Here is a 26,583-nt window from a genome sequence, read left to right on the forward strand (position 1 = left end):
TAAACTGTACTAGAAATCTCTGTGGGGTAGAAAAATTTCTCACAGTCTATGTAAAATAAACCAATTATCTCTTAGTCTAAGAATACTAATCAGGACTCTGCTAAGCAGTATTTTAATTGCTAAGTAGAGTGCCATAAGTTTTAAATAGGTTCATTAATGTTCATATGCAAATATTATAGATGATAGAGTTGAATTGTGCACCTAAGAATAGTATGGCTCTTCAAAAAGATTTTTGAATGAAGTTAAAATGTTCCATTTCAGTATCAAAGCTGTTTACCTCTTTTTAGTCACCGGACAAATCCTTCATTATCATGTATGTGACAAACCTTGTTGCCTAGCCTCAGAAGCAAGTCTCCCTTTGTTTCTTTTTTTTCCTCCTTTATAAATGAGAACAGAGTATTAGATAAAGTAAAACAGCAGAGGATATACAACAATGGTCTGTAAAATATACATAACCATCATACTTGTAGGTACTCAGAATAATACACTTAAAAGTAAACCCTGTCAAAGTATTGCACATATATTGTCAATTTTATATGGTTAATTTGTAATACATTGCTAAAAAAATGAGACAGCTTGTTTTCGATCAATAATTTTGTCACTAAGAATAAAATGTTGAATTGATAAACTCTTTCATTTGGCATGATGAACTGGTGAAATAGTGCTTTTCTATTTTTCAGCCAAACAAATTTTCACTTGATAAAATGATATTTTATATTGCAGTTAACTAAATTTAGTTTTGAAAAGAATATACACAATTAAAACCTACAATATTTTTAAGATCTTCTGCTATATTGAGTTCATCTCTAAATGAGCCTTGTACGTGTATTACTTTGGTAAGCAAAAACAAGGAGGTTTCATTTCAAGTTGAGACATTCGATACATAGTTTTGCCATTGAAATGAATTTGTATTTATTTATGTAGCTTATACAGGTTGAGATGGGGTGCTGCATATCAGCTCTGCATTCTTGAAATCCAGTTACAGTGTCTGACCTTACTGAAACTTGGAAATCCTCACCCCAGAGCAGGTAAATGACCTGCAGGAAATCATAAGAATTCCTGGCTCTGGAACAAAGGAGACCAAGTACCAGAGAATCTCTTGTACAAATCCCTCCTTATAGATAGGAGGGATACTCTAAAGGAAAGATGCATTCCCTAAGTTGAACACCCCCTGCCCCCCCCCCCCCCCCCCCCAGGGCCTAGGAAGTTTAAAGTTATGAGAAATCAATAGTTTGATCTTATTTGTATGAATGCAGGATTTGAAAAGACGTCCTGGGGATTTTGTTCAGAAGTAAAGTCAGATACTTGGATAAAGTCAAGGGTTAAAGAGTTTTGAGAACTTTGTTTTTATCTTTCCTGGACAGTGAGTTTGCTTACTGTTTTATCAATGTAGGATATTTTTGAATAGTTATTTCTAGGAAAGAATTAATAGATCCTGTCTGCATGTAGTTAAAAAAGTACCTGAGGTCAGGTATTTCCCCAAAATGTTCTTGGAAGTTTGCCATTCTTATACTATTTTATTAGACATGCTGTTTGTAAACGTTTGTTTTTCATAAATGTATCACATCTACAATTTTTGTGAACAGTAAATGACCTTCTGAAAATGGAATTGCTTGTTCTTTATGGTTCAACACTTACATCCAGGCAGTTTTCTCTACCAAGGTCATCATGAAACAATTCACTATAGCAAATGTCATCATGTGTTCATCATTTCTGCCCACAACTTTATCTGGATTTTTTTCCTCTTTTCCTCTATACTCCCTCTTTCATTTCACACATGTGCAGAGAAGTTTCTGGTATGGAATTTGAACTCCTTCTGTAAACATGCATGTCCACCCACATTTATTCAAAATCAATATAAGGAAAATATGTCACTGTTTGTAAATGTGGCCAGGTAATTTCAAGTTCAAGTAAGAATTCAGCTATTTTTCCCAGTGTGTTATTTCTTTTAATAACTTTAAAGAAAGCAATGAATGGAATATTATGGATTTATATATGATATAGTTTCACTTGATATCTTCATAGAAAATTGTTTGTGGTATACAGGTGATAGCTTCTTTTGCAAGTAGTAAAGTGAGAAGTGAAAGCCAGTGATGACAGAGAAATGCTATTAAAATGTACAAAAATATTATAAGAACAAAATAAAACTGTATTCAGCTTAAAGTAATGCATGTGTCAATGGGAAACATGTAGTTAATGGTGGGAAATGAAAATCCTCTAAGAGTTGTAAACTTCTAGAATCGAGTAGAGAAATTATTTACTTTAACTTCATATAACATTTTGGAGGTGGCCAGTACAGATTAGTCTAGAGAAGATGAAATATTCAAATAACTCACATAAGTTATTTTCCTTCTTGGAAAACTGGAAAAAGCTCAGACAAGAAGCCAGAGAACAACTGAAGGTCTGGAAAACATGCTTTGCTGTAATAAATAAAGCAGCTTTATCTGATCCAATGGTTGGAAGCCAATGATAAAAACTAAAAACAAAAACATGAACTTTCCTTAAGGACAACTTGACTACTGTACCCAATGATGGTACAGAGCCTTCAGTTGAAGGAGGATATAAATGTGAAATCTTATGAAAAAATAATCTGTGGTTAGCATAGAAATTACAAATTTAACACAGAAGTTAGGACACGATAAGCCTTTTATTCAAAATGGTCCTACCGAGTGAATTTCTTGACATAGAACTTTAACATTGACTGGTAAGATAAAGTCATCTGGCCTTTGAAATCCTTTGTTGCTGATGCTTCAAGGCAGATTTCAGTGTTATGGCACAAGGTTCACGAAACTAGAGGCAGCACATGAAGTGACATATTCTTCCCCATATTTTTGTGCTCTACTTCTGTGTATATCATATACCACTGGATGTTAAATATCTCTTTTTTCTGTATGTACCAGTCTGTATGCACACAACAGTAAATGTATACCACAGGAATGCAGAGGAAGAGGACTGCACTATAATAGACGTTTTTGCAGACTTTTTATGGGAATTCATTTCAATAAACAGAAAATACATTTTTCATATTAATTAAAATAACACTAGAAACCAGATCCTACCTAACACTCAGACTAAATGAGAAGTTGATCTTACCTCTGATAATCAATAACCAACTACTTTTGGTAGTTTACTTCTACAGAAGAGAAGTAAAACTTGTTCAGAAGTCACAGAAGTCAAATTGTCATTAGTCCACTGATTTTGGATTTATATATCATCCTTTTCCAGGAAGGTCTGACATTTGTGTGACTGGTATGCCTGTCGCTGAGCTGTGCTGGTGTTGTATGCTCCACAACAATTCTGGGAGTCCCATGCAAAGAGACTTTGTTTTCAAGTTCCATGGTAAATGGTATCCTTTTCTCATGTTTCTATTTTGATAGGGTTTCATCCTATCAATGTTAAAACATTAGTAGTAAGTGTTTTAACAAGATTACTCAAATAAGAGCAGGCAATGATTGCTTATTACCATTTGGTTTGCTTTAATTTAGTGACTTTACCCTCTTATCAGATATTTGTATAACCCTTTCTTGACAAATAGATGCATGTTTAATCTTTTCTCTCCTGGGAGATTTCAGCATTTTATTACTCATGTCTGATACTGAAGTGTCCTACAGCTTATCTATTCTTTTATATTATCACTCATACTTGGAGGAGAGGAAACTCAGGAGGTTGAATCCCACTACATAAGTAAAATGAAATAGTATATAATAGACTAAATAGTATACTATTTTTGGCTACTACCAGAAAAACTAGAATAATCTTATCAGTTCAAGCACCATGCAGTGCAGACGTATTTCAAATATACTGGCTGCCTACAGGTTGTTGTACTATCAGGTGTGCAAGGAGTTACTGTTTGTTGCCTTTTCCATCACTGGCTGTTGCAAAATACTTCATTTTGATTTGAAAAAAATATTTTAAAAAAGGTTCTAAAAGGATTTAGGCAATACTTATCTATCTGTCTTTTTTTATTATATCTGGGCCTATATAGCCTTTTTCTCAGTAAGGTCTGGAAATGTGTTTCACACGGCTTAGGAAGCAAAAGATGGTTAAGACTTGTTACAAATATGCTGGCTCATACAGTTAGTTTCACTTTCAGTACAGGGAATCTTTAAAACCGTATTCCAATATTAAATCACTATTCCCCCTTCTTCCAAGGAATCACATTAATTCTGTTCAGTAAAATAGGTAAAAAAAGCAGTATTTAGGATGACCGATTTGCAGCCAGTGGCACCTGATTTGAACCTGCGGTTCAAATAAACACACTTACCATATCTATCAACTGGCTTTCTCACACACAGCCTGAAAAACTAAAATATCATCATATAGTCTTCATCATATAACACTCTCTGACTTGTAAGCACTCAAAGTAAGGATCTAAAACAATGTAATAATAACACTCCCCCCCCCCCCCCCGGGGAGGGGGAAATAATAGAATATGTTAAATTTAAGATAGCAGATTGACCAAACAATCCAGACAGATTGTCTTAGCATCATTTTATAGCTGCATATATCAGCACCTTCAGCCTTGCCTTCTCCTTTCCTTCAGCACTCTTCACTTACAGTTTGTTTTTATGGGGTGGTAGAATTCAAAGCATTGGCAGCTTTGAGACACACTGCTCCATTTCCTATAATTGCTTCTGCTGAGATAATATTATTGCCTGGATTACTAGGTCTTCATCAGCTGTTCAGGCCTCACTGTCACCTTGAAGAGGCCTCAGGATCTTAAGGGACAAATTCATGCTAAATAAAACCCTTGACATCACTGCTACAACAGAGGTGTTCCTGATAGAAATCCCTTACTCCTTTACTGATTTTTAGGCTTGTATCATTACTTTTCGTAAGATGATCCAGATTGTAGTCTTTCTTTGGGGTGATGTTTTGTATTAAACACATTTGCATATCGTTCACTGTCCAAAAGGTATGATAGCATTTTATTACCCTTAATGCAATTTTAACCAAAGCTGCTAAATTCAGTGGATTTCCTATTCATTCACTTCTCCTTTCTCACCAGTAGGTACAGTCAAAGAGCATCTCTTTCTCCATTTTTTTACCACACTTCCGCAGATTAGAATGTAAATCTTTTTGAATGTTCATTATATTGGAGATCTTCCTGGCAAAGCAGAGGTCCAGATTTAAGAAAATTGTTCAGAAATTACATTGTATGTGATGCCCCAAAAAGTTAGAGGTAGCTTGAAAAAAGCTACCTCTATGATCTTTTTTAGCAATATATTATTTATTTTACTGTATTAGGTAGGAGTTCTGCTCAAGAACTATGCTTTGTCTGAAAAAAGATGGCCCTGAGGAAGATGAAGATTAAGAGGCAGCAACACTCACAGTAAGAGTTTTTAAAACAACTAAAGCTTTGCCCTTTTGAAGAGTTACCAGATATTTAGCTTTGTGTAAGCAGTTCCTTTAAACTGCAGCATAGCAGTGACAGCCAGAAAGAAAAGACGACTTGGGGGGCTGGGGGGGGGGGGGAGGGGGAGGAAACTTTTTGGAAAACAATTATCATCTCGAAGAAACCAAAAGAAAATATTAAAATTTTGCTACGGAGCATATGCAAGCCTAATTTTCCATATTTTATAAAACTGGCCAGGTTCAGGCCCTGTTTAAGTAGGTATGGTAGCCTGTACAGCTGGCTCTCAGAGGTCCTTTTTGAGTTGCCGCTTTGACTAGTGTTGCAGCTGGTCTTTCGATGGCAGGGGAAGCTTCAAAGCTCTCAGCGATTTCAGTCTCCCTGTTTGGCTGCCAGGCTGCTTTTCCCCAGGGAGGCATGCACCGGCGTAATAAGAACCTCTCTGAATGTGAGCAGAGATCTTGCTTTTCCTCTGCTGACACTTTTTGACAGCAGGTAAGGGAGACAGAGAGAGAGTGCAAGGCAGCCTTCAGGTGAGGTGAAATGTTATAGCAGATGTAATCTTACAGCTCACTGCAGCAGAAAGGAGGATATCCCTCCTTCCACACCATTTCTCTAACAGACCAGCCAGCTCTTGTCCTTTGCTGACATGAGTCGGGTCTCAGATTCATCAGGTCCTTAGCTGACATGATGCAATTCACTAATCTCTTGGAAAACTCTCCATTTTTTTCTGCTGGGCTACCTTGCTGTCAGGCTTGTGCTTTGAGCCAGGAGGGATTTTATGGAGGAGTTTGACAAGCCAGCACAAAGCAAGTGTCTGAAATGCCTGTCCGGAAGAAGGAAGGGAGAGGGGAAGGTATAACACTATATCCCTCCAGCAAGGTGCCAAACTGGCTCAGCTAAACTATACTCATGCACTCCCTCACTTCCTACAAGGAAGAAGACTGTTTTCCCAACCTTATACACATACTTTCCAGTAATGGGTAGAAGAGGACCATCCGTCCCAACTAAACTGAAATACTTTTGAAGAACGTCATAAACAGATGGGGGGAGGAGGGGTGCAGCAGAGAATTATTTGATAAAACAATAAGAAAAATTATTGTGATGGTTAACACTGATTTAGAGTGAGGAGAATATTGTCTGGAACGTATGAGGGGGTGGAGAAGGATGGAATCAATTGCTGAGCAGAGAAGGCCAGATACAGGACTGACATTTCAGTAGTGTCAAAGGGCTAAAAATCACCAGTAAGTATCAGGGAGTGTGTTACATTAATTGCAATAGATCTATAAATGCTTTTGGGAATACAAAACAGACCAAAACATTTCACTTATTTGAATATTTTTGGAGTCTGACTTTTTTTTTTTTATCTTTTCAGTTTGGCAATGTCTGTTCCTTTATTACCGGGTTTACATAAGTGCTTCACAACAAGCAGAAAACAGATGGTGTGGCCTATGAACCGCTTCTCCTAACCTGCATACAAACAAACAATTGGAAAAAGCACACTGTTCCCTGATATTTCTTCTAAACTAAAAGCCTTATAAAGTAGAACCTTCCAAGCTTGTGTTTCTCTCAGTTTCATCATACAGCACCAGAAAAATTGAACCAGACAAATTAAAGTTCAGCAAAACTGGTAAGACGAAATACTGGAGAAAGGTGGCAAAACTTAACTAGAGACGGGGTTAGCAACTCCTCCTCAGCTCAGAGTGTGCCTTGATTTCACAAGAACTTCTCCATCATTACTTAGGCAGTAGTGTGCTACACTTTTGGAAGCACAAATTATAAATGTTTCTTGGTTCAGGTGAAAACCTGTTTGCCAAGTTTTCTTTAAACTGATAATGTTAATTGGTGCTTAATAAGCAATCAAATTAGGACTTCAGCCTTTCTTCTAAAGAAAAGCGTGTGCGATGACAATACAGCTTAGAAGTATATCCGAAGTAATACTCACGTAAAATACATGCATTACATACCCTTAAAATAAAATAAAATAAAATAATTGGGACATCACATTAATAAGAAGAAGCCAAAGAGTTTTTAAAACTCTTAAAACTTTGTTTATCTGCTTTAAAATCTAATGAAGCAGCTTTTCAAAATTTGGGAAGTTATGGACAGTTATAAAGCATTTCTAGTCTTCAGCAGAAGCTGGAAGAGCAAAACAGAAGTAGTTTTACATACAAAGAAGCAAACTACCTTTCAATACCTTAAAAATAGACACAGTTTAAGGTAGGAACCTCATGCTGATCAACGTGTAGGAGCAAACAGGGATACTTGAACATAGCGAGCCTGATACCACTCACATTTATTCTGTTGACTTCAATGTAGTGACTTCCAGCAGTGTAAAAAAGAGGTAAACTGAATATTAACTGACATTCAGAACAAAATGTAGCACTATAATTTCTTTGAGAAAGTTATTTATCTCTCTACATGAGATGGCAATTGTGATGACTGCAGTAAGAGAGAAAAGCAATATTGATGCTCCCAATGCAAAGAAGATTTTTAATTGTACCTGAAAAAAATACTGAGACAACTCTATGTATTTATTGGCAAGAAAAGACTGACGCTAGGTGTCTCAGAATAACTCCCACCCTCAGCAACCTACAAAAGAAATAAAAAGAAGCATAAGAAAAGATTAAGGATGTATTGTTCCTACTTTTTGTACCATATTAACTTTTTCCTTCATAAAGGAGGATGAAGACTAAAGTCTAAAACAAAAATGTTAACAAAATAAGCCTTAGGCCATGTGCATAAAAGTTTTCAGAAAAGTGGGGTTTTTTTTTCTTTCCTTTTAATCTAAAATTTGGAATTTCCAGAACAGGAATATAGGTAGTTATTCCTGGTGTTCAAATATGGTTCATCTCATTTAGGGAGGAGAAAATGAACAAACAAACAAACAAAAAACACACAAAACCCAAACCTTTGGAAGCTTTGCAAAACAAAATACTTTGTTTGAAATTTGTCAAACCAAGGTCAGCCATAGAACAAAGGAATTCAGATGTACTTTTAAAATTTACATAGTCTAAAGATTTGAAACATATTACTCTGAATCCAGAGCTAATTTAATCATGAGACTTGTTAATATTATTGAGAGCTACATACCTCACTAGTTATGCAATTAAAAAGAGTAGTTTTGCAAGTCCGCATAAATGCACAGTGCCATCCCTTAATCCAGCATTCCTATTCATGTGTGTTTGACATCTATCAGTTTAAACAGGAATGCCAGCTACTTTGGAATTGTGAACTTTATCTATTAGGTTAGCAGAATATAACATCAAGGGACCAGAAGTGAGATATTACTTGATCTGAATTTTCTTAAGATACAGGGACAGAGGGAGGCATGAAAAATGACTTCTAATACTTATTTTTTTCCCCCATACAAAGGTGAATAAATACATACTCAGTTGTTTTAATATGTGTGTCTACTGACACGTCAGATGCCCTGGGAAGCTGAGGAATGGGGGCCAGAAGATAGGGCAGAAGACTTGCATCTTTTTGGACTTGTACCTGGTGGCCAGGCAGGATATCTCAGTGCTGAAAATGACACTAGACACCTTTGTTTAAGCTGTGATCCAGTTGCTTATGAACATACTGAAGAGTTTCAACCAAAATAAGAGAGCTTTGCAAACTTGAGCTAATTGTGTCCTTTCCATCCCTCTTCCTTGCTGTTCTTTACAACAATCAGATATGAGTCTCAGGGGAAACCATCTTTTCAGTCATGCCCACTCAAAATTACAAAATGATGTATATGAAAACACAGATTTGCCATATGTCATTAGTCCTACTCAACTCCTCAGTAGAATTATTATGTAATAACTGATCATGTTGCCTAGCTAATGGTCTGTGTAAATGAGACACTTGAAACAAAAGAATAGCACTTCAGAAATGCTGTAAATAATGAGAAGGCAGTACCAAAACCTATAAAGAGAGGTAAAAGGAAGAAACAAAAAAGTCCATAGTACATCATAAATGTTAGAAACACCCACTGTTTGCCTGGTATTTCATTCTGGTTTCACAAATTCTGTTGTTTTACCATCCCCCATGCCCTTCTTTCTCTAAACACTTCTTCCAGCAGTTACCTATTAGTTAGTGTAACAGAGATAATGTAAAATGGTCATGACTTCTTGGAAAATCCACAAGATATCTTTTTTCATATACAAACCCACTCCCTGTATAACTTTGTACAATTAATGAAGGGAGGGAAGAAGGTGCCTCTTATATAGCAAATTCTATTCAGTATATGTACCTTCTAGAGGCTCACTCTGGAAAAAGAATAAACCCAACCTAAAAAGGCTTTTAAATAAGCACATGGGAAAACCAAGACGACTGCACAAAAAGATCAAAACTGATCCTTTGATTTTTTTTACTTGTCTAGCAGACAGCAGAACAGACAGGAATTAAACCTAAGAAGCTATTGAGGAAGGAATACAGTCAACACTTAAGGTTTCTTTCTGTGTTTTTAAACTGTTTCTTTTCACTCAGAAGAGTGGAGCACAGAAGATAAGCAGCAGTAGTAGCTTAAGGCTGATGAAGAATGTGAACAGCAGAGGCCAGTTTGCTGTGCTGCAGTGAGCTCCTGTGGGGAAAAAAAAAGGTTCATAGGGAAATCATTATGGTAGGAAAGCAGAATGATTAGAACAATACTGGTGGAACAGGAGTGCTAGTGGAGCCAAGACAGGGGGAAGACTACACTTTAAAGAGGATGTAGCACCTTTATGGCACTTTTTTGTAATACACGTATTTACACAAGCAGCCTAAAAAAGGTTTAAGAAGGCAGCAGAAAGTTCCAGATGCAAATAGCATAACATGTGAGCATACCGTGTATTTCTACCAAGAAAAGGGGGCATAGCTATGGCTGAACAGCGTGGTAGAGAAGGAAAGAATAGCAATGTGGAGGTAAAGACAGAAGACAAAGATATTAATCTTCATTTATTTCCTATTATTTAATGCCACCCTCCCATTTGATTTTTTTCTTTGTTTTGTTTCATCTTACTTTGAAGAAAAGATAATCAAAGACATTGTTATGCTGCTGTTGGTTGCATATGGCCCCAATGCCATATATTAGAAGTAATTATATTTAATTAGCCAGTGTTTTAAGTAACCCAAAATGTAAAAGCAAACATACTATTGGACCCTAAGGAAACAAAATGGAATCTGTTCTAGAAAAGTTAGGTTTTCATACAAGAAGCCTCTAATAAGAAATATCCATATTATCTTCTGAGGCTGTGATATTCATAAGTGATTGCATAAAATTCTGAAACATCCAGGTGTGCCAGCATTTTAAGAGGGCTCTGCATATTTAAACAAGAAGCTTGAGGGATTGGGGAAAAACAGAGTCATCATGCAAACTCCCTTTAAAAAATAGCGTGCTCATAGAAGGAGCCTGTAGGGAGAGTTTAATGAAAGCCTCTTTGCCTCAGTCTTTCTGATGTCCATAGGAAAGGAAGCACTTTAACAGACTTCACTGGAAATGGGACAGAATCCATCTTTCTTCCTTTGCTTTCAGTCTTTCCAAGGCTCTAGAGGAAAGAAACTTTCAGGTGTTGCATACAGGGGCAGCACATACCACCTTAACTTATGGTTAAACCTTGAACATTAAGAAAATATTCCTTATATAAAGGATACTAAACACAATAGAAAATGCTCTTATCTCAGACTTACTAATTTTAACCCCTTATGGGCTTCTGAAATCTCCTGTCCCTGTTTTGTTTACCAGTTACTACCATGTTGCTTTCTTTCAACAGTACCTTAAAAAACACAACTAATGTCTGTCACCTGTGACTAAATGTCCAGTTCAGTGTATCCACTGCACTGTCAAGTACTCCAGACACAAGCTCATACATCATTTACTTTTAGTAGCATGACAGGAGGACAGCAAGAGCACTGTACAAATCCTAAAGTTGTTAAAGGTAAGATCTTTTTTTCCGGACTTAGCTCTTGCTTAGCCCTGCTTCTGTCCCTTCGCATTCAAATCTCAGAGGCTATACGCAAGTAAAGAGTGCCAGATCGTGACTGAAACAAGGCCATGACTTTAGCCTTAATGTGCCAGTGCTTCTTCCATATCTGCAGCAACTCCCGCGCTTACAACAGTTCAAAAATTTCTGTCTGCTTCTGCAATTTAGAGAGATCTTACATTTTTAGGTCAGCCTGCCTTACAAACTACACTGACAGATATGCAGTAAACCTTTCAGATTAGGAGGTGGATGCTGTAACTCTCATTTAGACACACAAAAGTTTAAAATGCAAGAAATTCTTGTTTACAGATTTTGTTTTTAAAACCCCTGTCTGTGATATGTAATCCTTATGCTTTATCAAGAAGCTCCTGGAGTCTGGCAATACAGATGCAACAACAGGCTTCTATCACATATCTCACATTGGAGATTTTCAGAATTAAATACCCTAATCCCCCATGTGAAGGGTAGAACAGCATAGCAAAAGAAAAAAATATCTAACTCCAGAATTAATTTATACTACTTTAAGGGAAGTTCTGCACAGACTTGTATTTGGAAAATATGCTATTTTTGAGATAAATATTCACCAATAACAAATGCAAATAGCTGAATGTGATTCAGAAGTATGATTTTGCCCTTCACTATTCATTGTTTCAGAAAAACAACAACAACATTCTCTGGACAGGCAGTCAGCATTAACTTGTGGCAATGTTATATACAGCACAATGGATTTTTGTTTGTTTAAAGGTTAGGGGTTGATATTTGCTTAGGGGGATTGCTGACAAAGCACTTGGCAGTAGGTACAACGCATCTACAGTAAGTAGATCAGAGTATTTTACCTGCAAACATGCTGCAATAAAGTGCCATCATTCAATCAATACAGATTACTTAGTTAACATTTTCCTTAATGTAGCTGGATCACTAGTTCATTAGATCATTACCTGATAAATAGTGTGGGTAATGAATGGAGAGAGTAACTACATACCTTCAGGAAGAACCTGCCCGATAACAATAATCCATTAGAAAAACTGGCAGTATCCTCTGATCTATTGCCCGCAAAGCTATGACTTGATGGAGAGTTTCATTCCCTCTGCTCAGCACTCCAGAAGAAAATCAGCGCAATTTAAATATTTCTCAGGATGTGACAGCTCTCTAGATCCCTGGTTGCATTCTGTTCCCAGGGGTTGGCAATCTGGTGTTCCAGTGTGCATAGAGCAGTGAAGATGAATTGAAAAAGCTTGAGATAAATTAGGGATGGCTAAGTTAAAATTGTCTCTGCTCCCGAGTCTCTCATCTGCAGTCTGCAAGCCTGTTTTGCTGTGAAAAAGCTAGATGGCAGGCTGCCTCAGTGAGTTCTTCTTAAGCGACAGGGAGCATTTTCAATGAAGAAAAATTCTCCCATTATCTAAGCTAATGTGACTGCAGCTAAATCTAGTCTTAAGAGTGTCTACTAGCACAAAATTCATTCTCACTGTTGCTTTCTTTCAAGCTACAGGTCAGGAAAAAAAAAAAAAATACTACCACCCTAGAGGTTTCTAGCTGCAAGAAATACCCAAACTTTTTAGCTGATAAATGACTGCACATTTCTTGATATAGCTGTGTCCAGTAATCTAAATAGGGAAATTTTTTGCTATGTTTCCTGAAATGTATCCATTTGTACTCAAATTAACCTTCCACTGTCTCTTCTTTCTGTTTTGCTTTTAATGGTTATCACTTCTTTGCAATTACCTTCATTTTGAATGCTCCAGCAGAGAAAGAGGCAGTATTTTCCTTTAGCTGACAAAAATTGAAATAACAGCTGAAAATCAGGACAATTAACATGTTTATCCTTAGGGGATGACAATCCAAAAAGATGTGTATTTGATGTTTTGTCATGCCTCCAAAAAGTCTAGTTTAAAAAAAAAAAAATCACAACTTTGTAACAGGTTGCTGATCTTTAATTATGAGCCACTTCTTTGGTTACACTATCTTGCAAAGAAAATAAAGGAGAAATTTTCCAGATACCAGTTTAGAGCCGGAGTTTTTGACAGACAACACCACTAATTTCAAACTGTTATGTGAAAAGTAATTTCTGTGTAGCAGCCACCAGTTATTCTCAGTTCATGATGCCAGTGATTTCCTCCATTAAAATGGTCCCTAATTTTGTAAAGATTTTGTTAGCCTTTGGTTGTCAACACTTTGTGAAATGGGGGCAGCATGTGATGTTCCTCTTTCTGCTCACACGGGTACAGCAGCTGCTGCTGAAACCTAAGAAATGGCCTGGAAAAGTCAGAACCTTGATTCACTGAGACTTCACTGTGCAGAATCCCACCTCTAAAGTTCCCCAAATCAGCCGTTCTCATGGAAAAAGGTAAGGCTTGATGGAGTAGTCTTCAGAGCTGAAAGTCACCTGCTGGACCCAAGACAGGCTTTGTTTGTGAGACATTTATAAATTTTAGAATAAATATCACTCATGTCTCCCCTCTGTCTGCAGCTACAGCTTCATGTAACTACTGCTTTTTTTTAGAGCCCCAGTAACTTGGGTCATGTAGCTACATCAGTACCTTGGCTCCTATTCAAGAAAATCTAATGCTTGAAGAAATTAAAACAAAAAGAGTAATTTATTATTTGTAATGGTATTATTATTTCAGCAAGGTATTATTCATTCATATGTCATGGGTCAAGTCAGTAATATAAGAATTTCAGTTGCTAAGAGGTTTTTTGTTGGATTTTTGGCTGTGACCTGGAAGGAAGTAGAGGAGCAATTTAGCCAACAAAACGAGGTAATCCAAATGTCTCAGCTGAATTCTCAGCTTTGATCATGTATTCACCTCAGGGTTCTCTTCTAAGGGGAGAAGGCAAAGGAAAAAAGAAGGGTAACTTCAATACTAACAACTATTTCTTTTTTTCCTAGGGAAAGAGGCTTAACGATCCCTTAAGGAAAGCCAAGCTGCACAGCAAGGAGAAGTCTGTCATCCTACAGAGTCTCAGAACAGGGCATGGATTGCTAAGAAATTCTAAGACATTACCAGGAGGGAAAATGAATGAGGTTTTTTTTCTTTCTGTCCTCCCAAATTATCTACTTATAGAGTCTAATCCCTATTCCAAATGAAATAGAGGGTCCTAGATATTCAGGTTGGAAGGAGAGATGACTCTAGTGGCAAAGCATGCCGGATATTTCTGTTTTCCTGCTACTCAATCACAGAAATATTTTTCATGATTTCCAAGGAGAGTAGCACCCAATGTGATTGGCAGAGGTTTAAAAATGACTGTGGAATGGTGCATATTGTTGCAACTCTGATGTGATACCTACCTGGGCAACAGAAGTTTCAACTATTTTAAGAAAACTTTGACCTGAGTATATCTCCAAGTTTACATACCTTAGAGCTTTAGCAAAGTTACTTTCTAGAACCAAAATTTACACAGTGGACCTATTTAGTTTTTAAATTTGGAATAAGAGTCTGACTCAAGAGTTACTCAAGAAGATACCTGAAGAACATCAGAAAACTCTCCCTATAATAGGGTACGCTAAATGATTTATGTTTGACAGAACTATAACTCCCTTCCAGTTGGTAATTCTCAATGAGGGGAAAAAAAAAAAAAAAAACCCTTCTATTTCCCCTTCATTCTCCACTGGAGACAAAGCAGTAGTTAATGAATTCAGAATATTTTTTTTCATGCTTTACCCTGCTTCTCTTGCATTAGATTATAGTAGCGAAGTAGAACATGTAATGTGGAACTCCAGTGGGAGCAGAGATAGATATTTCAAAGATGAAAACTTCAGAGACAGCAATAGGGTTTTGTTTGTTTTTGTTTGTTTTGTTGCTACTATACATTATATTATGTATCATATGCATATACACAAATAACAACTTTGGGGGGAAACATAGAGTACATGGAAAAATTTAGTAAACTTTTCTATGTAGCTCTTTCATTACTTTGTACTAACACGTGGATTGAACTCTTGTACAATTTCAGCTGCAGCATATCCTTCTTCAGTGTTTGCTTTTTATATATGTATCACATTTTATTTTGTTGTTAGTATATGCATGTTTTTTAGACCATGTCTTGTTGTTAGCTTTTCTTTCTCATAAATTCCTGGAGGACTAGGTCTGGCTGAAGATAAAACTGTTTTTAAATAAAAAAATATTTTCTATAGCATTAAGATTTAATGGTAGAAAATAACAGCCCCCGCTATGAATTCACCTTAATCAAACGTACAGGGACTACACAGTCTAGTCTTTTGCCAGTGGCCTTCATATACTAACAACTTATAGAAGAGGGGAACAAGACATCTGAGAAAGAAGCACGTAAATCTGAAGAGGAAATTTAGCCATTGGTGTGCTATTTGGGACTGACTAGGCAACCTCAGAGTGAGAATTTACTTACGCCAGGAACCTGTCCCTAGAACAGGGAGTGATTTAGGTTAGCATCAGCTGAAAGGCTCTCTTCAAACTTCAATCTGCAACGTTATATGAGTCCCAGAAGAAGGCAGTTGAGACCTAGTAAGGAGAGAGGAGGAAGGAAATAAATGTCCTGAGTACACTGGTGTTCCTTCTCCTATCTGACTATTGATAAACTTCCTGCCTTCGCACCTTCTTCACTGTGCCTTTTAGAAAAGCAATAGTTTTCAGACTGGAATGTACTATATTAAACAGTAGATAGGTAAACAGATTCTCCGGTTCTCTTTCCTTGTACACTTACGGAAGAAAACAGAAGCAGCATATCCCAAAGACAATTTAAAATTTAAGGTGGCCCCAGGTAAGTAAAAGATGGGAGGAAAACTCAAGATATTCTAGAAATTCTTTACTTGAAATTCTGCATGATGGTGCATTTGTCCTAGTTCTGCCTTATACAGACTTATCAATCACTGTCTGACAGCAGACACAATTCCCCTGCTTTCATCTCCGTAGTCCAGACCACAGCTCATGTTCTTGTCATCCTATGTACTGACCAAATACATTATGAACAGGTAAATACATACAACAACACATACAACCACATGCTTGCTGTAAGAGGAGAGCTTTGACTATTCTAATATAACCAAGATGTGCAGAATGGAAAGAGATCATCTGTAAAAAGTAACAGCCCACTCTGAAGTCCTTGCATTGCCCACTATGTACTTTTCAGAGTTTTTATTTCCATTTAATCTAGCCTTGTTCCATGTGCTGCATACCCATTTATGGTTGGAGTGCATTAAGTGCATTCCTGCAGCAAGTCTTTTATTTATTTATTTTTTCAACCTAAAGGAAACAGATCATGCTCTCTGAGGCCTCTCCATAATGCAAATCGTACCACAGAAGCTGGGGAAAAGTAGGACATTAGCTTCAAAACACTAATATAGATGCCCCCATTTTGAAACCTGCAAAAGGTAAAAATGAGAACTAAAAGATGAGTTATGATCTCTTTCTACTGTAATTCAAAGAGGTTAAAAAAAAAAAAACACTTACTGATGTTAAAACAAAAGAACAAATAAATAAAACCGCAAGCAAACAAGTGCATACCTCCTGCACCCAACTCTGCTGCCACTATTGAGTGTTTCTAGGTTTCTTGCCCTTGGAGTTCAGTCCTTTTATTTTAAAAATATTTGTTTTAAACTTCAATTTTCATAAACATTCCCAGGCCACATTTTTGGCCTCTGTTTCTTCAGGTGATTCCATTGAAGTCTACCAACGTCACACATTAAAACAAACAAAAAACATTTAAATGGTTAGTATTTAAAAACAAAAGAAAACCAAAAACCTTGCTCTTTCTTGAAAGCAATTAAATATCTATATTACAAAATAAATAGAACCTCACTGGTTCAAAGCATCTCATTTTGATCTAATTATAGGTGTCTGTTAAATTATTCAGCAAGAAGTGTCCGAATAGTTTGCAGCTCATAGGCAAAGCATTACCTGTTCTGGCATTATCATCCTCTCTCCTCCACTGTCTAGACAGCAAGAAGGCACATGGACTCCTAAAATTTCAGCAATCAGTGATGAAAGATCCTTCAAACTTCCTGCTGTCAACCTTTTAGCTACATATTTGTTTCCCTCAGTTCTCATTTGCATTATAGTGAGTAGGGTCTTACTTTGAACTCATACAGCACCTTTCATCTCAAAAGCTCAAGGCAAGTTTAATGTGCCTGTCTTGAAATCCATAAAACTTATTTTACTCAGACTGAAACCTCAGCAGCTATGTGAATTCAGAGTATCTGATTAGGATACTAGAGGAAAATAAAACAAAACAAAAACCCTGTGCATTTGAACCAAGTGGACTGGGCTTTTACATGCTACCACAGTACAAATGGAGCGTTAACAATGCCTTAGAAAAATGAGGAGGGGGAAACATGGAATATAACCACCATGCCTCCTTTAGGAACCCACTGCAGAATTCAGAGCACGTTCAAGCATATCCAAACCTTTTAGTTTCTTCAGAAAGCTTGTGCTGAGCTCTGAGGTACTGGTGAGTGGGTTTACCCTGAACATTCTGTTCATTTTTTTTTTTTTTGTATGTGTGTGTGTGTGTGTGTGTGTGTGTGTGTGTGTGTGTGTGTGTGTATGTATATATATATATATATATATATATATATAAAATAGGCTATTTGTTCTATTCAAATCAAATATAATCTTAAAATTATCCTACAAATAAGATATCAAGAAAAAAAAATCTGCTTTTATCCTACCATAGCACATCATTTTGTAAAATTTCTTTAAGGAGAACATAGAGAAAATGATAGGAAGGTTCACATCTTATTTCTAGACCTCCCATTGAAACAGAAGAATGAAAAAGGGATGATACATTGCACATAAAAATAGTCATTTTCAGACTTTTATACAAAAACTTTCAGATATTATTCTTCATGTTTCATTTTACATATAGCACACAGACAGAAATGCATCTTAAAAACTGAGAAAACAGAACAGGCATGTTGGTAGAACAGTTCTTATTGTGAACTTACAGTAAATTTCTTTTAAAAATAACAATTTTGGAGCAAGAGAAATTGTCTCTCTTTAATAAAAGTAGTAGTCAGGTGACCAGAAATCCTTGGATGTTTAGACATATCCACTACTGACAACTGTCTAATAATTCTCTCAAAGTCAAGAATTTCAGATTATGAATACTAATTGCTTCTGCAAATGTGTCTCCCTATTTACGCATCCTGTTAATATAGACCACATTATGAAAACACAGGGCGTTGGCTGTATTTCAGGAGACATCAGGCCAAATAAGACTGTGTCTATCATGTTTAACATTTAACATAGTTCCCCCACCTTATGTGTACCTGGATTTGATTTTGGAACACGTTTCAAAACCATAAACTATCCAAGCAATGCTGTCATGCATTTCAAAAACAAAGTGGCAGCCTGCATCCATACAGAATACACATGTGAATTCTCAGAGCTATTGTTTAAGACAAATTAGAATAGAAGGCACATAAAACAAAGCAACTTTATTTCAGTTTTTTTGGCTTTGTCTACATTAGGAAAAACAAAATCATACACTCACAGAAGTGCGCACTCACTCCCACTTATGCATTTGTCCGGCTGCTTTTTTCTGAAAATTGTAGCACACAGACAGAAATGGATCTCTGAAAAACTGAACAGACCTAAGTAAATCTTAGTGATACACCTATGACTGTCAATTCAAAGTCCTTTCTTGTGGTGACAGACTACAGCTTTTAAATGAATGAAATGGTCAAGTCCTCTAATATCTAGCTAAGTATGTTGGCTTTGAGACAGTAAAAATGTAGGGAGAGCTGTTGCCCATTTTTAGGCAGGAAATTAAACTAGCTTATCCCAGTTGAACTTCTGGGATTTTAGAAAATAATCAGTGAATCATTTGGTGTCCCATGTCCCTGTTCACTCAACATGACAACCATTGACATCACTGCTGCTCAACCTAGATATGCTTTATTTTGATACAGTAACTTGCACAAAGAGATGGCCATTCACAATTCTAATAATATCAGAAAATATACTGGATGCCTACCTCAGCTACGGTTTAATTATTTGCAGTGCTATGGTAAGTCATCATCTTAAAAAGGCATCAGACTTAAAGAATCTTCTGTGGGCTGAATTGCAGCTTTGCCTGTATCATTCACAGTTTTGTGGACACACATGCACTCTGCAATGATATCTAGTGATTGTATGTAAAGTCACTTACGATTTGTATGGTCTACATCTGTGTATAAAGAATTTCTTGATGAGCAAGTTTTATCTCCTAAAGAGAGAAGAAAATGAAAAATAATTTCTGCCTAATCACTGATTTTAAACCTTCATTGTACTTTATCCAAAAAAAAAAAAAAGTTTTGAAAGCTGTCAGTTTGACTGTATAATTTCCCCCCCCCCCCCAACAACCACATTTTTTAAAAATCAAATTTAACTATAATGGAATTCTCTTTAAAGAATGTGGGGGAACATGAGATAACAAAGCATACACATACCCCAATGAAACATGCACATGTACTCATTTAAATGCAACATGGAGCAAAGCTTATTTTATTCTCCTAGTGCTGTTTCTACTATGAAATAAATTAATAGAGCAGTTTCTGTCTCACTGGTGAAAATCAAACTGGTTCTTTCACAAACAGATTGCCTGTATATTTAAAAAGGAACTAATTTCCTCACACATAGGTTTTCTTTGTACCTTCCCAGATTTTAAAAAAGGCTTCTTCACCATCAGTGCCATGCAGCTCTGCTCTCTCATCCCTCAAAATTCACAGGTTTATTGATGAGCTGTTTTAACATTATGCCCTTGATGCATTTGTAGAACATTTTCCTTTTAGAACATTTTCCTTTTAAACAGGTAAATTGTTTTTAGACAAACAACTGTAAACACTGTGACAGTAATCATCAGTTACTAATGCTCCAAGTCAGCATTAGTAGTGAGGCCACTGAAACCACTGCTTGGGGAAAATTAATTCAACCTCCAACAAAAATAAATAAATAAGGAAGAAAATGAGGAAATGAATGTATCTCACGTGGTCAATGGGATCATCTCATGTTTACTCCATGGCTCTTGTGTCCTACATGAGTTGGGCAGAGCACCATGGCTGCCTCCACCATAATCAGCTGAAATTCCCGCTGGAATTGCTTCTGGTGCACAAATTTGTCCTCACAAATTTGTCCTCACCCCCATTTCACACCAGTTAACGAAATGGCATGCTGCAGACCTTGCACTCCATTGGAAGCTATGGCATCCTGGCAAGTGGGACAGAGCATCCTCCCTAACCCTTCCTGGGGGAAACAACCCATCGCCAATCCCATCTGCAAGCTGCTTGCTGAAATGGGCAGTGGCTTTTTACACTTCAGAGGACCCTTGGCTCTGTGCAGCCAGTGACACCCGCGCACAGGGAAAGTCTCACAATCAAGAATATGCTGCTGTTCCTGACATCTATACTCTCTTTCTGAGATCTTTTGCAAGGTCCAGAGGTGTAGACCCTGAAGCAGTGCCAGAGATGACAATCTCTTCCAAACTCTCCCGCATGACAACCTCAGCCCCTGGCTTAGCCTCTCACCCCGCCCTCCCCAGCTTAATTTGTGCTCCCACTCAGCTTTTCAAGTTATCAAAAGTACATCTTCCCTATGGTCTTCCCATTGCCTTGGTCTTCAAGAAAGCAGCTTTCACCTTCTTGAATGATACTCAATACTTAGTTTTGTTGCACCCTTCAGCAGCATGGGAAGCAAAACTGAAGAGAGGTTCCATGCAAGTCAGGCTCTTACCTTCAACACTTATCTTCTGTGTGCTGTAAGGAGCTGAGTTATTTTTCAGTAGATGCACAGAAACAGCTCAACAGCTGACTACTACTGTTTATATTATACATATTTTCTCTCCATTTCTTTCTCTTCTGCACCTTCCTTCATCTCAGATCATTCCTGGAGCTCCCATGTAGAAGATTTCCACGATCATTTTGAGGACCTGCACAGAGTGCACAGATGAAAGCAACTAACCATAAGCCACTAAGTAACCTTATCTGAAGAAGTCCTTCCTTTTAGACCAAGAAAGGAATTGTGCTTCTTTTTTAACAAGAACCTTGTAATCAGTAATCACAAAAAAAAAGTTTTTAATCAATTTTTTATTCTTGTGATATTCTATTTTAAATATTTAAGGATAAATATACTGTATTTACCATAAATCTCAGAGAAGTCATACATGTGATTATATTCATTTTATTAGCTTTCATTATTCTGAAACTTTTCATACAAAGCAATAAGACTGAACAAGCAGAGCCACTTTATTCCTGCTGTATTTAATAGCTTAGATTATTATTATTTTAAAGCAACTTTTTTTTCCATTTAGTTCCAGTTAATATAACATGCTTTGCGTGGGAGATCTTCTTACCTGCTTCTTTCACCTGAGTGGTAATGTATCTGATGTATCAATGCCATCAAAGCTGCTAATCTTTTTCCAGCCCACATCTGCTTTCTTGACTAAATCTATTCAGTTAATAACACATTCCAGGTACTATCTTGAGACTATGCCTTCAAAATAAATAGGAATGTAAAGTATTTAGACTAAGCAGTTTCTTTTAGGTAGATTTAAGCATACATTCATACACTTGAATCATTTGCAAATGATTGCTTTGGGCAGTAAAGAACTGCAATAAGTATTTGAGATTAAATAGTCTATTAATATTATAACCCAGGTTCAAACACATCTAATTAGATCAGTTGTAACCACAGAGATAAATGATTTTGCCACAACCTCTTTCCCCATTCCATATTCTTCCTTAAAAATAGCTTCATATTCAAACTTTACTAAATAGATAATTTGCATATGAAAACATTTCATTTTGCTTACATCCTTTTCAGCGGAAGGAACTTCACAATGCAATGGAACTTTAGAAGCAGCTTCCAAATTAGAAAAGATTCTTAGAGCCTTAGAGTAAACCTAGAATAACTCATGTTAACCAAAAATTGTCAGGTGGCTCATTTCAACACAAGAAAATTAAAAAAAAAAAGTGCGTAACCGAGTGTATACTGGGCTTCACTGGCCTGTGAAACATCTTATTGTTCTTCTTCCTTTTTATTAAACTTAACTCCTGCTTTCAATCATTCAGCAAAAACTTATAGGGAGAAAAAACAAACAAACAAAATAATCCCACACTGGAACATTCGAACTTGGGCTGTCACTTAATCCACACAGTCTTTTGTGACTTTCCATTAGTAGCTCACACATGTAGATCAATACATTTACAAGGTGGCTTTTTGACTGGAAATAAAGGAGATAGGTGTCCAGCCGACACCAAATTTCACATAATCACATTTTTTTGTGTCAGTCCATATGTTACATTTTACTATGAATCACATGAAGATTATGCAGCACATTTAAGCTATGGAACATATTGCATTCTACTTAATTAACAGTGGTTAGAAATAGTTACTGTTGGCAGTGATAACTCCTGGTACTCATTCCTTCTACTGAGAAAGCACTTACATAAGGATTTTATTAAAAAAAAAAGAAAAAGAAAACAGAAAAGATAGCTAACACAAATGTGGGTTGGAGTCAATATTCATTGTTCTATGAAATGTAAATTTGGCTTTATACATAAACATATTTTATATTGTGTGTTACTTGGCTTATTATATTGATTAGCTTCTTTTACAAACAATTGTCGGACAATTATATAGGCAGCATAAGATTTTAAGTGTAATCTTCCTAAAAAACACATTGCTTTGTGGAAATGCTTTAGCTATGTATGTAGTAAGAAAAATATTTTTGCACTACCTGGACTTTTTCCTTAATTTAATGTTAGGTGTTATATAATGCATAGCGTAAAGAATAGCTTAATCTAATTTTAAAGCAATAGTTTGATTACTGCTTTGTTTAAATAGGTATATGAGGGCTGAGGAGATAGAGAGCATGAAGTTCATCTGTAGGTGCCCATCTCTAGGTGAGAGAGTCAAAGACTTTCTAATTGTTGCACTGAAACTGAGGCCTCATAACACACCCTTCATTTCAACAGCATACTGCCTGGATATGTAGTGAATACTGCCAAAATACAAGCTACTCTTTTGCCACTATGGACAGCTGCAACACCTCATGTGCATCCCACAGCACAGGAGTTCTGCCAGAGCATTAACTAGTTATCATTTGTCATGCAAGCAGTACATGCTTTAAAAATAAAATAGAACAATAGAATAAAAAAATAAGTGTCTTTTTGAATATCAGGTTCACCTTGAATCACAGCCCCTGACTAGGGAATGTGGCTGCCTTCTCCTTTTTCTATCTCAGCAAGCTTGTTCTTGGTCTGTCAAAGCACTTCCAAACTACTGTGTTTTCAGCTAACGTAGAAGTCCTTTTGGAGGTGTTGCTAACTCATATATTTGGAGGAACTTTAAGACTATTTTACGTTGTGCAGAATTGAGCTGGACCTCTGTCATCTACATGAAAGCACAAAATTTTATTTAAATCCTTTGCTTCTCTATACTGTTAGCTGCACTAAGGGCACTTAGGACAGCTTTGGGAATTGGTGTAAAACAGCTCATTCAAATATATCTCCCCAAATTTGCAGATTTAGGGGAAAAAAAAGAAATTCACTTTCTTGCTTTTTAGTGATGGTTCCTGTGACTCATTTATTAGATAATTAGAATGGTTCTAACTAATTATTTGCCTTAGGCAAGAATACGTGCATAAAGTGGAAAGAAACTATTTAACCTGGACACATTCCTTGTGCTCTCAGCAAGTCTAAGACTGGGGTGGTGGGGGGACAGGGGAAAGAGAAGAAAAAAGAAAAAAGAAAAATAAAGGTTTTCTCCTCCCATTCAAATTGCAAACCACAACAAGGCTTTTGTATGCAAAATCTGGAAGAATTCACATAACTTTGGTACTTCCAGCATTTACTGAAATTACTAAAGCTTACGCAATATTTTTGTTAAAATGTTTTGCTGAGTTTTTACAGCATTTGAGAAGTGCATAAATGGATATTTTCCCCCCTCCCCTGCAATTTTGACATCAGAACCAGTTCTGAACACAAGAACAATGGCATTCAAAATGGTAGCAAAATGACACTTCAATCTGAGCCATTACACAAACATAAGCAATTAGCTAATTTATAAAGCAGGCCTAAAAGGGAGCAAGTTAGGAATATTAGAGATACATTTTTTTTTTTTTTTAAGTCCCTGTGTTCCAAACATTTCTGGTAGATTTTTTAGTAATAAGATTTCAGTGATGTCCTACATCACTAAGTGCTACACATAGTCAGAACACAGATAAGTAGTTAAAGAAATAAACCTCATATCTTAACGTTCTCCTTTCTTTTTTACTGCTTTGTATATTTAGGATATTTTACCCGACTACAAAGGAATATCCTTCTGCATAGATAACAAACACACTGTAAATATAAACTATTCAGAGCGATGATCTCCATTTTAGTGCCTTGTTGTGTACCATGTATCGTATGATATCTTCCTGTGAAAAGGAGAAGCAGAAAACAGTTTGCCATATCCCAGCTGCTCCCTTAGGTCAGAGGAGACTACTCAATTTGGGGATATTCCCAGAGCACAGAAGGAAGCAGACAAAGAACAAGTGGGATGCAGCAAGCAGGGATTTGGGGAACCTGAGAAGAGCAGTGAGTGGACACATGGCCTGGCCTCACAGGTGGTAGAAAAGACTTTTCTCAAAGATGCTGTAATCCAAAATGTTGGTGAAGGTTGCTGGACTGAAAGCAAGACTGGGAGAAAACAACAAACCTGGAAGTACACAGGAGAGGCTTATGAACTTTTTTACTATGTCTACAACTATTTTGGAAGTTAAATTCCTACCATTCAGTTCTAAGCGAAGCTAGCTTTAGTGACTCAGAAGATAACTCCTACAGTACTGTATTTACACCAGAACTTGCATAGATTTTATTCAGGATCTGACTCAAACTTCTGCTTGAAGTAAACAGAATATATAGCAGGGTCATCAACAACAAGACAGTTATGCTAGGTCTCAAGCATCACATGACAATACACACTACAATGAATAACTTGCCCCCTTCTTCCTGTCAGCACACTTAGTCATTTGCTCTGATAATGTTGTACATAAATTTCTTCTCTGCATAAATTCTCATAACTAGTACAGCTCCATCACACTTTTAATAACAAGAGGTCTGATGCTACCTAGGAATTGGGATTAACTAATTGGGATCTATAAACCACCAATTGTTCTATGCCTGCTCTGATCTGAGGAAGAGAATGATTCAGATGGTCAATGGTAGCCACCCAAAATCCTGATTATACAAGCAAACTCACTGCTGCTGTCAACAGGTAAAAGTTGCTACTAAAACCCTTTTGCTTAGACATTTCACCCTTAGCTGCATACTTTCCATTATCATATGACACTGGGAAACAAAAACAAATAAAAGAATTAGTGCAAAAACAGGTTGTGTTTGTTTATTCAAGAGCTGCTATACAGCATATCAAGCTAAACTGACTGCTCCTTAGCTCTGCCCCATTCTATTTATTAATCTGCTCTGTCCTTGCCATATACGCACTCGCTTAAGATGACAATAAATTACTCCTAATGACAGAGAATAGCAGTAAGCAACCATTTATTCTTAAACTTGTATAGTTCCTCACAGTAGAAAACTGGGATAGGCCTATACTAGTGTGTATGTAACTAGACTTATATTTGTCAAAACTCTGAAGTCATGCCATGGCATGCATCCACACCTATCTTATGTTAAGCTACTAAAGGCAGATTTGAAAATATTTTTTCGAAATGTATTCTAATAAGATGTTCAAGCTTTATGCAAATGTAAATATATAACACATGTAAATATTTAGGCTGATGATTAAATTGACATATACGAGGAGCTCTATGGAGATCAAGAAATTATATGTTAAATATACATGCAACTGTTTGCAAAATTTATCCTAATCGCTTTCGAACTGCAAAAAATGTGGTTTCCGAGGGACTGCTTATTCACACGAAGCAGAGATTAAATAACAGTAAACTGAGGAGATAGAAGTGACAAAGACTGTTCTTGCCTAGTAGTCATTTTATCTTATAGCAATTCCACAGTATTACCTACACCACAGAACTTCCAACAAACTATAGTAAAATCAATATCATATACTCTATTTGTTTTCAGTTAAGTGAGAGGCCATTTATCAGAAAGAAGAAGATCAGCTGTCAGAATGGTAAGTGTACTTTAAAAGCTTCCATTTGTAGGTTATCACGAGAATTAAGTAAGATATGCAGATACTACCTGTTCCTCACTACTAGTTTATGCTTCTATTTCTTCCTCCAGTAATAATTAAAAATGTGGGAGGAAAAACAGGCAACAGCCATAATATTCTATAGCTTAGATCTCACATGACAAAGCTTAAAGGCTTTTTT

The 26,583-nt window shown here is 36.6% G+C and overlaps 1 long non-coding RNA gene across 1 annotated transcript in view; it reads right to left on the minus strand.

Moving 5' to 3' along the window:
• The window catches only part of LOC135328489 (uncharacterized), a 210,424-nt gene extending 197,915 nt beyond the window's left edge, over window positions 1-12,509 (minus strand). The window contains exon 1 of the long non-coding RNA XR_010389410.1: window positions 12,281-12,509. This is a non-coding gene — a long non-coding RNA (uncharacterized LOC135328489). The remainder of the gene's footprint in view (window positions 1-12,280) is intronic.
• Window positions 12,510-26,583: the final 14,074 nt, after the last annotated feature.

The sequence above is a fragment of the Dromaius novaehollandiae genome, chromosome 1 (assembly GCF_036370855.1).
Source record: "Dromaius novaehollandiae isolate bDroNov1 chromosome 1, bDroNov1.hap1, whole genome shotgun sequence".
In the NCBI taxonomy this organism is placed as follows: Eukaryota; Metazoa; Chordata; class Aves; order Casuariiformes; family Dromaiidae; genus Dromaius; species Dromaius novaehollandiae.